The sequence below is a fragment of the Theropithecus gelada genome, chromosome 10, assembly GCF_003255815.1.
Source record: "Theropithecus gelada isolate Dixy chromosome 10, Tgel_1.0, whole genome shotgun sequence".
Lineage (NCBI taxonomy): Eukaryota > Metazoa > Chordata > Mammalia > Primates > Cercopithecidae > Theropithecus > Theropithecus gelada.
The window spans coordinates 22,166,879-22,182,208 of record NC_037678.1 but is presented as its reverse complement, the minus strand read 5'-3'; the positions used below and the strand labels follow the sequence as shown (position 1 = coordinate 22,182,208).

Below are 15,330 nucleotides of genomic sequence, written 5' to 3'. Positions count from 1 at the left end.
ACTAAGCCCAGATTGCACCACTGCACTCCAGCCTGGGCAACAGAGTGAGACCCTGTCTCAAAAAAAAAAAAAAAAAAAAAAGAGTTCAGAAAACAGACAAGACTGGGCAACATGGCAAAACCCCACCTTAACAAAACAAAAAAAAAATTTTTTTTGAGACTGAGTCTCACTCTGTTCCTCAGGCCACTGCTCTCTCAGCTCACTGCAACCTCCGCCTCCCGGGTTCAAGTGATTCTCTGCCTCAGCCTCCTGAATAGCTGGGATTACAGGCACCCATCACCATGCCTGGCTAATTTTTGTATTTTTAGTAGGGACGGGGTTTCACCGTCTTGGCCAGGCTGGTCTTGAACTCCCAACCTCGTGACCCACCCACCTCAGCCTCCCAAAGTGCTGGGATTACAGGTGAGAGCCACCACGCCCGGCCTCAAAAAAAAAATTTTTTTTAATTAGCCAGACATGGTGGTGTGTGCCTGTAGTCTCAGCTATTCAGGAGGCTAAGGTGGGAGGATTTCTTGATCCCAGAGTTTGAGGCTGCAGTGTGCTGTGATTGTGCCCATGCACTCCAGCCCGGACAACAGAACAAGACCCTGCTTCCCCCTACCATCTCCCCCCATTAAAAAAGAGAGTTCAGCAAACAGGAAACCTTCAACAATTATAGATGATAGATTTAATCAGGCAACTCTGAATTGATCATCCACAGTTGGAAAATTTCTGAACAGCTACTACTAAAAACATCTAATTTCCTCTTTAAAAAAATTTAAGAGGTAGTACCAATCCCATGATGACATATGTATTTAAGATATGCTGCATTTCAAATACAGAGTAAATATGTAGTAATTTCACTACAGGATATTTTTATTAAACAGCCAAGCTCATAATTACAGAATTTTCAGTGTAAAATTACTGCTGCTTTGAAACTGCAGCATTTCACTCACCCACATGGCAATGTTTTTCTTTCCCTACAGTACCAGCCATGTTCCCTGAATCCTTCACCAGCTGCCATTTTCCCTCCCCACTTCCCTATTGTTCATAGTTTATCTTTTTTTTTTCAATTAGAAGGAAAGAAGTAGAAGACACTGATGTCTCTTTGTTCCATGATTATGCTCTTTGTTCTACACACTGGGTAACAATAACTGTTCCCAACTAAAGGGCCAGGTCAGGGACTCATAGACGCTGATGGTCAGCTTCTCCTTCTCCTTTCTTCTCTGTTAATCTCAGTGGCCCCTAACTCCACCAACATGGCCCAGCTAGCAAACATCTAATGTGGGGAAAAGCAGCAATATTTGTGCTATAGGGGAATAAACACCGAAGTCAGGAGAATGGGGCCATAAACTACACACTGACTGACCAAATGACTTTGGACAAATCATTTCCAAACCTAGAAATGCCTCCAACAGTAAAATGTGGTTAACTAAATCCCTTCCAGAACAGTATATGTTTCTAGCTGAAGCCTGCATTTAGCTGAACTCCTCTTTTCTTCTAATATATAGCAAAGGGATAAGGGGCAAAGAAGGCCATAACAGCAGGTTAGAGGAGCAAAAAGAGCAAGAACAAGAGAGAATGAGAGAACAATGGATACTGGTGACCTCACCCCTAAAGATAACTTTATACCTTGGAAATATTGTCACATTATTCACTGGATCCTTTCATTTTTCAAATAAAAAATATTTAGCAAGCACGCCAGGTATTATGCCAGATGTTCAAGATAGAGAAGAGATAAAAATATAAGGAAGGTTTTATTACTGTTTTTACAAATGTTAAAGAAAAAGACCCTGGAGTTTGGCTTTCATTTTTACTCCTTCAGATACTTTATGAGGCCCTTCATATGGTACACAAAAGTTTAATTTCTTACAAGCATCCAATGTTTTTTAAGAGATGAACAAATCAAGGGGAATATGTTAGGCTGCTTAGCTTATACAGTAACACTTACCATGCTAGGGGCTATTAGCAGAATTCATCTATTGGAGAAGAGATAGTGAAGATGATCAGAATCTACAGATTGCAACTGCATCTTCAAAACTACCACTGTTCAACATATGCACTCACTAGATATTTTAATTATGAGTAAGTACCATTTAATGTAGATTTATCATCTACAGTGATAGGTTTTGTAAACAAGCTTATTTAGTAGGTAATTATGAAGACTATAATCATTAGCTAAGAACATATATAAGAATACGACAAAATAACTATACTAAGTTTGTAGAGTGATGTGACCAAAACTATCTTCTGAAAATGACAGTAATCCTCTGTGAGTAATCACTGCCCCAAAGAAAGTTCTCTCCCTGTAAGGATACTATAGTATAGGAAAAACCATAAAATAACGGTTAAGGTATTTTGTTTTGTTTTGCTTCTAAAAGCAAACATGGAAGAACAAAGCCATTTTCAAAATAAGGACTACTGTTCAAAAAAAAAAAAAAGGGAAATGTCCATCATTTGAAACATCCTGCCTCCCTTCTTTGCTTTAAATTCCATATAAGTTATTTTGAGCTTACTGCTTTGATCAGATTTAGCTGTAAGTAACTATATTTAGTCATAGACATCTGATCTATAAATAGAATCTACTAGAGGAATTACTATAACTTCCTTGAAATTGGCAAGTAGCAATTCCATTTAATGTGATTCTAGGAAAGCTTTACACCAAAAAGAAAATGCAGTAAATTTACTTACAGAGAAGACATTTGCTTTCAAAATTACAATCTCTCAAGAGTAAATTTATACATCTACGTTTTGAAGAAAGAATTGTCATCTAACAGTATCTTAAACAAACATGTATTAATTACTTAATAATCACCCTCAATTTGGGGAAGTAAACAGTAACAGAAAAATTATGTTTTTCCTTTCATAGATATCATGTAAATAATACCTATATATTGAATGCTGGCCACTAAGTGAAATACAAAGATAAGGTTCCTCATTATCCTTGCCTTGAAAAAATATAAAGTCCATTGTTGGTGAACAGTATGTAAATGCAGACACAAATAAAATATTTCACTGGGAAGCAATATGGGTAGTGTAAAGAACACTTAAACAGGAGTTCCCCAATCACTGATCTAGTTGTGGCTCTGTCATTTACCAGCTGCTTATTCTTGAGTTCATTGCTTCTCTTCTCTTCTCTAACTCTGTTTCCTCATTGGAAAATAGAGACAAAGATTCAGACATCAAATTCTATAAAGTAAAGTGATATATAAATATTATTTTGTTTGTTTGTTTGAGATGGAGTCTCGCTCTGTCACCCAGGCTGGAGTGCAGTGCGCACTATCTCGGCTCACTGCAACCTCCGCCTAGCAGGTTCAAGCAATTCTCCTGCCTCAGCCTCCTGAGTACCTGGGATTGCAGGCGCCTGCCACCATGCCCAGCTCTTTTTTTTTTTTTTTTTTTTTTTTTTTGTATTTTTTATAGAGATGGGGTTTCACCATGTTGGCCAGGCTGGTCACGAATGCATATTAAAAAGAAAAGGTGCCAGGAACAGTGGCTCATGCCTGTAATCTAAGGAACTTGGCAGGCTGAGGCAAGAGGATCACTTGAGCCCAAGACTTCAAGGCTGCAGTGAGCTATGATCCTGGCACTGCACTCCAGCCTGGATGACAGAGCAAGACTCAAGACTCTAATTCCTTAAAATAAAAAAAATAATAAAAGAAGATGAAGAAGAAGAAAGAAGAGGCTACAAAAAAGAAAGGAAAGCATACCCTAGAAAGTTGGAGTTAAGGTCATTTCAGTTTTACATCTCCGAAATAAACTTTAATATAAGTAAAAATAATTACTACCATTTATTATGCTTGAACTATGTGACAGGCACTGTGCTGAAGGGCTTCATATGCACTAACTTATTTAATTCTCTCAAAAACCCTATAAAGTATGTGGTGGCATCTCACTTGTAAAACTGAGGATTAGGAAGACAATAACTTTGCTGCAGATTAATAAAAAGGAAAGCAAGAACTTCAATCCAGACTGTGCTCCTAATTACTATACTATTCTGACTTACAACAACAACAAAATGGCTTTAGAGAAAATTACTGCCTTATACATGATTTAGAGTATTAAGATTCATGTTTTAGCCCTGGTAAAAGTAAATAATTAGGAGAGGGAAGGAAAGGGTTAAAAACATTTCCACTAATAGGTCTTGCTTTTTAATACTGCTGTGATGGCTAATTTTAGGTGTCAATTTGACAAGATTAAGGAATACCTAGAGAACTGTAAAGCATTACTTCTGGCTGTGTCTGTGAGGGTGTTTCCAGAGAATATTGGCAGGTAAGTCAGTGGACTGAGTGGGGAAGATCTGCCCTCAATGTAGGTGAACCATACAATTGGCTGCAGACCTGGAGAGAACAAAAAGGGAAAGAAAAGGATTTTCTGTTTCTCTCCAGGAACTGGGATAGTCCCTTCCTTCTGTCCTAGGACATCAGAACTCTAGGTTCTACAGCCTTGGAACTCCAGAACTTACACCAATACCCCTTAGGTTCTCAGGCCTTTAGCCTTGGACTGAGTATTATTACACCATTGGCTGCCCTGGTTCTAAGGCTGGTTCAGACTTGGACTGAACTACACCACCAGCATCCCAGGGTCTCCAGCTTGCAGACTGCCTGTCGTGAGACTTCTTGGCCCCCATAATCTCATGAGCCAATTCCCCTAATAAATCCCTTCTTATCTATCTAACTACCTACCTACCTACCTTTCTATCTACTATTGATTGTGTCTCCCTGGAGACCCTAATATAAACCACAGAAAGTAAGTCAGAATGAAATAAATTGGCCCCTGATCCTAGTTGCTCAGACTGGTGTAAACTATGCTCTCCTCTTTTTTGTGCCAAAAATATATTGAGCAACTAACATTTACTGAGCATTTAGCATGTGCCAGGAACTATACTAAGTGCTTTGTGTGTATTATCTTATTCAATCTTCACAAACTCAGAGTATTATCTTCATTTTATAGATGAGTAAACTTGAACATAAGGAGATTAAATAACTTACTTAAATTCTGCTTCTGGCCAAGACGGGGTAACAGGGCAAGATTAACATACCTAATAACTTAAACAACTATAAAATTCAGGGAAAATATATTTTAAAATATTCAGACATTGGACAAAGGGCAAGAAAGGACAATAATTTCTGAGAGGGGGGAAAAAAAAGGGTAAGCCCTACCTCTAAGTGCACTGCCTAGAGAGTTTTCAGGCTCCAGCTCTGGGAAGGGGAAGCAAAGAAGAGCCCACTGGTCTTAGTTGGGAAGGCAGAGTTGAGAGCTCAGAGAAGCCAGAGTGCCTAGAGTTCACAAGGCAAAATACTGGAATAGAGACAGCTGCACTAAGGGAAAACTGTAGAGATCCTCAGAGAGTCCCCCCACCTGACGTCTTCAGCTGAGAGCCATTCAGCACATCCAGGTGAGAAAACGACCCAAGGCTGAGGAAAGAAGCACCAGAAAGAAGCAGGCAGAACACTCTTCAGAGCTCACAGAAACAGTAATGGTCTTCTCACAAGCCAGAGTGAAAAAAATCTTGTCATACATAGGACATAATAAATTCTAAAGTAAAAACAAAAACCCATGTAATACATAGGACGTAACAGATTCTCAAGTTAAAAAAAAATGTAATACACAGGACATAATAGATTCTAAAGTCAGAAAAAACCATGTAATACATAGGACTAGGACATAATATATTCTAAAGTAAAAAAAAAAAATCTTGTAATACATAAGACATAATATATTCTAAAGTAAAAAAAAAAAACAAGTAATACATAGGACTAGGACATAATATATTCTAAAGTTAAAAAAAAAAAAAAAAACCTTGTAATACATAGGACATAATACAAGGAATTCCTGGGCTCAAGCAATCCTCCTACCTCAGCCTCCCTAGTTAAGATTACAGGCATGAGCCACCGCTTCTGGTGCCTTTTTTTTTTTTCTTAATATTCAACTTACTTTATAATATTTGTATATCACCTTATAGAATTTGATGTCTGAATCTTTGTCTCTATTTTCCCATGAGGAAACAGAGTCAGAGAAGAGAAGAAATGAACTCAAGGTTAAGCAGCTGTTAAATGACAGAGCCACAACTAGATCAGTGATTGGGGAGCTCCTGCTTAAGCGGTCTTTACACTACCCATATTGCTTCCCAGTGAAAACACTTCCCTGTATTCCCTCAATAGTGAGGCAAAATTAACGTAGACCAAAGCCTACTCTGGTCCTATCTAACAAACATTAGAAGCAAATCTCAAAAGGATCAAACCATTTCCAACTAACTTAACAGCAACAAAGCTCCACAATAAAATTCAAAAATATTTCATATACATAAGAATATTCAGCATCCAACAAGGTACAATTCACAATGTCTGGCAGGCATGCAAATAAGGAAAATAAAGCCCATAAAGAGAAGAATAAACCAATAAAAATAAAACTAGAAATGACATAGGTTAGTAGACAAGGATATTGTCTCCTAAAAGAGTTATTATAACAACATTGTATATGTTCAAGAAGCTAGAAAAAAACATGAGCATGGTACGGAAAGATTGGAACATATTTTTCAAAAAGACACAAAGCAATAGTCTAGATCTAAAAACGCAATGTCTCACATTCAAAAATGCAGAGGGGGCCAGGTGAGGTGGCTCACACCTATAATCCCAGAACCTTGGGAAGGCCAAGGTGGGCAGATTATTCAAGGCCAGGCGTTCAATACCAGCCTAGTCAACATGGCAAAACTTTGTCTCTACTAAAAAATACAAGAAAATTAGCCAGGCATGGTGGTACACACCTGTAATCTCAGCTACTTGGGAGGCTGAGTCATGAGAATAGCTTAGACCTGGGAGGCGGAGATTGCAGTGAGCCAAGATCACACCACTGCACTCCAGTCTAGGCGACAGAGTAAGACTCTGTCTCAAAAAAAAAAAAAAAAAAAAAAAAAGCCAAAAACTAGAAGAGCTGGGCACAGTGTCTCATGACTGTAATCCCAGCACTATGGGAGGCCAAGGTGGTAGGATCTTTGAGCCAAGAAGTTCAAGACCAGCCTGGGCAACATAGGGATACCCCATCTCTACAAAACAATTAGCCGGGCATGGTGGCATGAACCTCCCAGATACTAGGGTGGCTGAGGCAGGAGGATCGCCTGACCCCAGAGGTTGGGGCTACAATGAGTTATGACTGCCACCACACTCCACCATGGTCAATAAAGCAAGACTGTATCCCCCCACCCCCACCAAAAAAAAAAAAAACAGAGAGGATAGGATTAATAGCAAATTAGAAACCAAAATACATTAGTAGATTTGAAGATATACCAATTGAAACAATTTAAAATAAAACAAGACAGTGTTTCAATAGAGAATCAGCGAGCCGTGAGCACGTTCAAACAGCCGAATATACAAGTAATTGAAGTCTCCAAAGGAGAAGAGAGACAGGAGAGAGCAAAAAAATATATTTGAGAAAATAAGACCTGAAAATCTTCTAGGTTTAATAAAAAACTGTTATTGTTTAAATAAAAATTAATAAAAACTATACCAAGACACATCATAATCAATTTTTAAAACACATTAATAAAGAAAAAATCTTAAAAGCAGCCAGAAAAAATACAGATTTTACAGAGAGAAAGCTAAAAATGACAGCTAACTTCTAACTAGAAACAATATGAGACAAGTAAGTACAGCAACATCTCTATATTTCTGAAAGAAATCTCTAGACCTAGTGAAAATATCTTTCAAACATCTAAGCAAAAAATATGTATATAATTTCAGACATATAAAAGGTGATTTGGGAACCATGTGATGGTTCCTCGAAAATTAAAAATAGAGTTATCGTATGACCCAGCAATTCTACTTATGGGTGTATACCCAAAATAACTGGAAGCAGGGACTCAGATATATATTTGAATACCCTTGTTCAAAGCAGCCTTATTCACAATAATCAAAGGGTGGAAGCAACCCAAGTTTCTATTGAAGAATGCATAAACAAAATGTGATATATGCATATAATGGAATATTATTCAGTTTTCAAAAGAAAGGCAAATATGGCACACACTACAGCATAGATGAACATTGAGGACATTATGCTAAGTGAAATGAGCTAGTCATAAAAAAGACAAATAGTGTATAATTCCACTTATAAGAGGTAGCTAGAATAGTCAAGTTCATAAAGACAGAAAGTAGAATGGTAGTTGCCAGAAGTTGAGGGGAGGGGGAAATGGAGAGTTGTTTAATGAGTACCAAGTTTCAGTTTTGCAAGATGAAGAGTTGTGGAGATTAGTGGCACAACAATGTGAATACACTTAACACTACTGAACTACACACTTAAAAATGGTTACAATGGTAAATTTTATGTTATGTGTATTTTATCACAATTGGAAATAAACAAAATAACAAGATTTTTTTATGTGAAAGACTTCAACAACAGCAGACCTTCACTACAAGAAATGTTACAGAAAATACTGACAAAATCATGTATCAGAAGAGACTAAAGGAGATACGACAATTAAATGCAATGTGGGATCCTGGATTACATCTTAGAACAGACCAAGGACATCCATGGGAAAACTAGAGAAATTTGTATGGGCTACAATTTAGTCAATAATATTGCATCTGTGTTAATTACACTATGCTTCTTCAAAATAAAGAAAACCAGATGAAGGGTATACAGGAAATCTCTGTTCTAGTTTTGCAACATTTCTGTAAATCTAGTATTATTTCAAAATAAAAAGCTCAAAAAAGAAGAAGGAAGCCTGACTAGCATAGCACTTCCGATAAGAACTGAAAGCCCCACTGTTAATATAGGTGAATAAACTCCAAGCTGAGCACATTTTAGGTCTAACTCATAGGAGAGAGAAGCAATTGTGTTTAGTCTGTTTGTTTTAATTAAACAAGAATATACAGGATAATAAGGGCAACGGACAATGCTGGAAACTATTAAAACTCACAGCCTACATATAACAAAATCAAAAACATCTCTTTCTCAAAGCTCTGACACATGTGACAGTGAAACAAATCCCAAAATAAACCAACAAATGTAGGAATTTAAGTATATAAAACATGTCAGAGGAATTAAGAATAAGGAACATGCCAATAAAGGATTGGTTTGTGTAATTCTTATGTTGGGTGCAAAATCCAGTCTCTTACAATCAATCCTTTATGCTGATGAATAATAATTTTCTGGATCAATTTCCATAAGAAAAAAGCATGTTTTTTCTTCTACTGTTCCTGTCCATTGGCATGCAAGTATTTCAATCTGAAGAGGCAGTTTTATGGAACAGAAAAAGCATGAAACTGAAACTACTATTTGTTGATCAGCTACTCTGTTCCAGGTACTGTTCTAAATGCTTTATACATGGATTATCTGATAATCTATTTAATCCCCACAACAAACCTAAGCAGGATGTGCTATTATCACTATTTTCACAGAGGAGTGCTTGTCTTGGATCTTCCACTGTGTCACTGGAAAAGTTTACACGAATCATAATGACTCATAACCTCTCTAGGACTTAGGAAATTAACACCTATAAAATTTTACTTCTAGCATTTATTTTATGCCTGCTGTTTTGCCTTACCTACTATGAATTCCTACAGGAAGGGGCAGTATTTATCTTGGTATTAGACACATACATGTACTAGGTTTACAGTTGTTAAAAAAGAAAATGTTGGTGGGGAGGCTGAACTAGAAGAATAAGCCACTGAGGTTTCTTACATTTCCATCACATTCTCAAAAAAAAAAAAAAAAAAAAAAAAAGTGTCAGGAGACCCAGTAGAAGGAATAGACTGGAAATGAGGAATTTGAGGTCTGCCCCCAGCTCCACTGATTGGCAGTTTGGCCTTAGGCAACTAAGATTTCTCTCTACTATTCCCAACCAGTCCAATAGAAATTATAATATCTGCCCTTGATTCATCAGATTATTGAGAGGAATGAATGAGCCTACCATAGGGGCTTCTTGCAAATCTAAAAGAGATAAAATGTGTGAAGCTCCTGGTATAAGATCAATGCCCAATGATAGCAGTTCCCTCCCTTCTAACAAGTATTGAAGGATGGAGCTGCCCTATTAGTAGATGGTGCCTTCCTGTCTGCTGCATTTTAGTAACCTGGCATTTTTGCTCTGATGATGTTTTTTGTGGTATCCTACAAATGTTAGTATAGAGAATGATTCATCGTGTAAACTAAAATCACTGCTTGCAAGTAAATGCAAACTGCAAATTACAGGGAGAACAGAGGTTTAAAAATGTACTTTAAAATAATAAAAACTCAAGTGAAGTCACTTAATCCAGTATTTTATTGGAAATTGGACCAACTCCAATTCTCTTAAGGGTACCACAGTTTGGTAACCAGATGTTAATACTGTTCTTCTGCCAAAGAAAACTGCAAGATTTAAAGGGTATTTTTTCCTTTAAAAATTATGTTCTATTTATATTTCCAAAACATATATTTATCTGATAATCCAATAGATTAGAGTAAAACCTAATTGAAGTATCTCTTCAATCTCCATGCTACTCTAAGATATATTTGAAGTGCACTGGGCCCTGGAAGAGAAAGTGCTGATTCCTCGCAAATAGGCTAAAGGGTAAAATGGACGACAGTAGATAGTTAGCCCAACATTCAGATTTACAACTAAAAGACAAGCATCGTGGAAGCAGCCCAAACCCAATAGTAGAACTTAATTATTCCATTGTAACTAGCAACATGAGCCTCATTAAGGGATGGGAACAGTAGTCATGAAGAAATGTGACTGTTGGTATGATCCAAGCTGTGAAAAAAATAAAGTAAACCCTCATCCAAACCAACCAAATTTCAAAGTAAAGTAAATTCTCTGCATTTTTCCCTCAAGATACAAATATAAGTATACTAATTTGCAGTATCATAATAAAAATTATGACAACTATACCAAGAGCATTTTATTATTCTCTATTAGACGTGGCAAGAGCTCTGAGCTGCTTTCTCCACATCATCACTTGAGTATTCCCTGGGCCTCAAAACTGTTTCTGACATAAATGAGGTGCAGCAAATATGATATTCACCTTGCATCATATTCAAAGTGTAGATAACAGAGATTTGATTCTTTGGCAGAATTATCCATGGACGTGACCTTTGGTAACTGTTCATAAGTTAATCAGTTATCCAATACAAGAAAATGATCAAATGAACAGAAAAGCTAGAATGCAATAACATTAGATCAAATCCACATCTTCTGGGCAAGCACCTTCAACATACTATCCTAATTATCAAAAGAAATAAGAGCTAGAAAGCACAACACTAGACCAAATTGACATCCAACTAGCTACAGCAAGTAGCTACAGTAGTATAAAATAAAGTAGACTGCAAAACAAAAGTAGAACCAGAGATAAAGAGGGACATTTACAATTATAAAGCGGCAAATTCATCAGAAAGACATATCATCATAAATATGTATGTATGCACCTAATAACAGAACTTCAAAATGTATGAAACTATTTGTACCATCACTATTTGGTCTCCCATTTTCTTTAACCACCTTCACCTAAATTCCTCTAAACAAGATTACAAATGACCTCTAGTATTGTTAAAAACAATGATTAATTCTCAATCTCATCTTACTTAACCTATCATTTACTCACTTTCAAAAGATTTTCCTCTTTTGACCTCAATGGCTTCATTCTTTCTGCATTCTTCCAAAGTCTATCATAATTCCAGGTAAGAAGTACTGTACACAAGAGATTGGATGTAGACAGAACAATTCTCTTCATTATTCATTCACTGGCCATTATTTCTCGGTTTCCTTTCTTAATTCTTAATCCAATTTTTCTTTCTCAATATCGGAGTGCCCAAGATGTGGTTTCTAGGCCTCTCCTGTACTTATTGCATCTATTGCTTTACCTATGTACTTTCTTTGGCAAAAATGGCATTGTTGAGTTTCAGACACTTTCCTTTGTCCATAGCAGTGATATGTTGATCCGAAATTGTCCCCTCACCCACTTCTACTTATTATTTGTGATTTCAGGGTAACTGGCTATAGTTATAATATACATCTCAGAAATTTACAACTCAATTGAATTACAAATGTATACTCAAATCTCCACTTGGATATCTAATAGACATCAAAAACTGAACTCTTACTTCCAACTCCCTTCCCTCAAAACCTTTATCCATATTATTTCTCTACTCAATAAATGGCAACTTCAATCTACCAGTTGCTCAGGTTAAATGACTCTGCCGCATTCTTTCTCTCACATCCCACATTCAATACTTTAGAAAATCCAGACGGAGGTGCGGAGCAAGATGGCCGAATAGGAACAGCTCCAGTCTCCAACTCCCAGCGCGAGCAACACAGAAGACCGGTGATTTCTGCATTTTCAACTGAGGTACTGGGTTCATCTCACTACGGAGTGCCGGACAATTGCTGCGGGTCAGCTGCGGCAGCCCGACCAGCGAGAGCTGAAGCAGGGCAAGGCATCGCCTCACCTGGGAAGCGCAAGGGGAAAGGGAATCCCTTTTCCTAGCCAGGGGAACTGAGACACACAACACCTGGAAAATCAGGTAACTCCCACCCCAATACTGCACTTTAAGCAAATAGGCACACCAGGAGATTATATCCCACACCTGGTCGGGAGGGTCCCATGCCACGGAGCCTCCCTCATTGCTAGCACAGCAGTCTGCCATCTAACCGCAAGGCAGCAGCGAGGCTGAGGGAGGGGCGCCCGCCATTGCTAAGGCTTAAATAGGTAAACAAAGCCGCTGGGAAGCTCCAACTGGGTGGAGCTCACAGCAGCTCAAGGAAACCTGCCTGTCTCTGTAGACTCCACCTCTGGGGACAGGGCACAGATAAACAACAACAAGAGCAGCAGAAACATCTGCAGATGCAAACGACTCTGTCTGACAGCTTTGAAGAGAGCAGTGGATCTCCCAACACGGAGGATGAGATCTCAGAAGGGACAGACTGCCTGCTCAAGTGGGTCCCTGACCCCTGAGTAGCCTAACTGGGAGACATCCCCCACTAGGGGCAGTTTGACACCCCACACCTCACACGGTGGAGTACACCCCTGAGAGGAAGCCTCCAAAGCAAGAATCAGACAGGTACACTCGCTGTTCAGCAATATTCTATCTTCTGCAGCCTCTGCTGCTGACACCCAGGCAAACAGGGTCTGGAGTGGACCTCAAGCAATCTCCAACAGACCTACAGCTCAGGGTCCTGACTGTTAGAAGGAAAACTATCAAACAGGAAGGACACCCACACCAAAACCCCATCAGTACGCCACCATCATCATCAAAGACCAGAGGCAGATAAAACCATAAAGATGGGGAAAAAACAGGGCAGAAAAGCTGGAAATTCAAAAAATAAGAGCGCATCTCCCCCGGCAAAGGAGCGCAGCTCATCACCAGCAACGGATCAAAGCTTGACGGAGAATGACTTTGACAACATGAGAGAAGAAGGCTTCAGTCCATCAAACTTCTCAGAGCTAAAGGAGGAATTACGTACCCAGCGCAAAGAAACTAAAAATCTTGAAAAAAAAGTGGAAGAATTGATGGCTAGAGTAATTAATGCAGAGAAGGTCATAAACGAAATGAAAGAGATGAAAACCATGACACGAGAAATACGTGACAAATGCACAAGCTTCAGTAACCGACTCGATCAACTGGAAGAAAGAGTATCAGCGATTGAGGATCAAATGAACGAAATGAACCGAGAAGAGAAACCAAAAGGAAAAGAGAAGGAAAAGAAATGAACAAAGCCTGCAAGAAGTATGGGATTATGTAAAAAGACCAAATCTATGTCTGATTGGGGTGCCTGAAAGTGAGGGGGAAAATGGAATCAAGTTGGAAAACGCTCTTCAGGATATCATCCAGGAGAACTTCCCCAACCTAGTAGGGCAGGCCAACATTCAAATTCAGGAAATACAGAGAACGCCACAAAGATACTCCTCAAGAAGAGCAACTCCAAGACACATAATTGCCAGATTCACCAAAGTTGAAATGAAGGAAAAAATCTTAAGGGCAGCCAGAGAGAAAGGTCGGGTTACCCACAAAGGGAAGCCCATCAGACTAACAGCAGATCTCTCGGCAGAAACTCTACAAGCCTGAAGAGAGTGGGGGCCAATATTCAACATTCTTAAAGAAAAGAATTTTAAACTCAGAATTTCATATCCAGCCAAATTAAGTTTCATAAGTGAAGGAGAAATAAAATCCTTTACAGATAAGCAAATGCTTAGAGATTTTGTCACCACCAGGCCTGCCTTACAAGAGGCCCTGAAGGAAGCACTAAACATGGAAAGGAACAACCAGTACCAGCCATTGCAAAAACATGCCAAAATGTAAAGACCATCGAGGCTAGGAAGAAACTGCATCAACTAACGAGCAAAATAACCAGTTAATATCATAATGGCAGGATCAAGTTCACACATAACAATATTAACCTTAAATGTTAATGGACTAAATGCTCCAATTAAAAGACACAGACTGGCAAACTGGATAAAGAGTCAAGAGCCATCAGTCTGCTGTATTCAGGAGACCCATCTCACATGCAGAGACACACATAGGCTCAAATAAAGGGATGGAGGAAGATTTACCAAGCAAATGGAGAACCAAAAAAAGCAGGGGTTGCAATACTAGTCTCTGATAAAACAGACTTTAAACCATCAAAGATCAAAAGAGACAAAGAAGGCCATTACATAATGGTAAAGGGATCAATTCAACAGGAAGAGCTAACTATCCTAAATATATATGCACCCAATACAGGAGCAACGAGATTCATAAAGCAAGTCCTTAGAGACTTACAAAGAGACTTAGACTCCCATACAATAATAATGGGAGACTTCAACACCCCACTGTCAATATTAGACAGATCAACAAGAGAGAAAGTTAACAAGGATATCCAGGCATTGAACTCATCTCTGCAGCAAGCAGACCTAATAGACATCTATAGAACTCTCCATCCCAAATCAACAGAATATACATTCTTCTCAGCACCACATCACACTTATTCCAAAATTGACCACATAATTGGAAGTAAAGCACTCCTCAGCAAAAGTACAAGAACAGAAATTACAACAAATTGTCTCTCAGACCACAGTGCAATCAAACTACAACTCAGGACTAAGAAACTCAATCAAAACCTCTCAACTACATGGAAACTGAATAACCTGCTCCTGAATGACTACTGGGTACATAATGAAATGAAAGCAGAAATAAAGATGTTCTTTGAAACCAATGAGAACAAACATACAACATACCAGAATCTCTGGGACACATTTAAAGCAGTGTGTAGAGGGAACTTTATAGCACTAAATGCCCACAAGAGAAAGCAGGAAAGATCTAAAATTGACACTCTAACATCACAATTAAAAGAACTAGAGAAGCAAGAGCAAAGACATTCAAAAGCTAGCAGAAGGCAAGAAATAA

The 15,330-nt window shown here is 38.4% G+C and overlaps 1 protein-coding gene across 1 annotated transcript in view; it reads right to left on the bottom strand.

Moving 5' to 3' along the window:
- TTC28 (tetratricopeptide repeat domain 28) overlaps positions 1–15,330 on the bottom strand; it is a 713,442-nt gene that overhangs the window by 389,039 nt on the left and 309,073 nt on the right. The window lies entirely within an intron of this gene.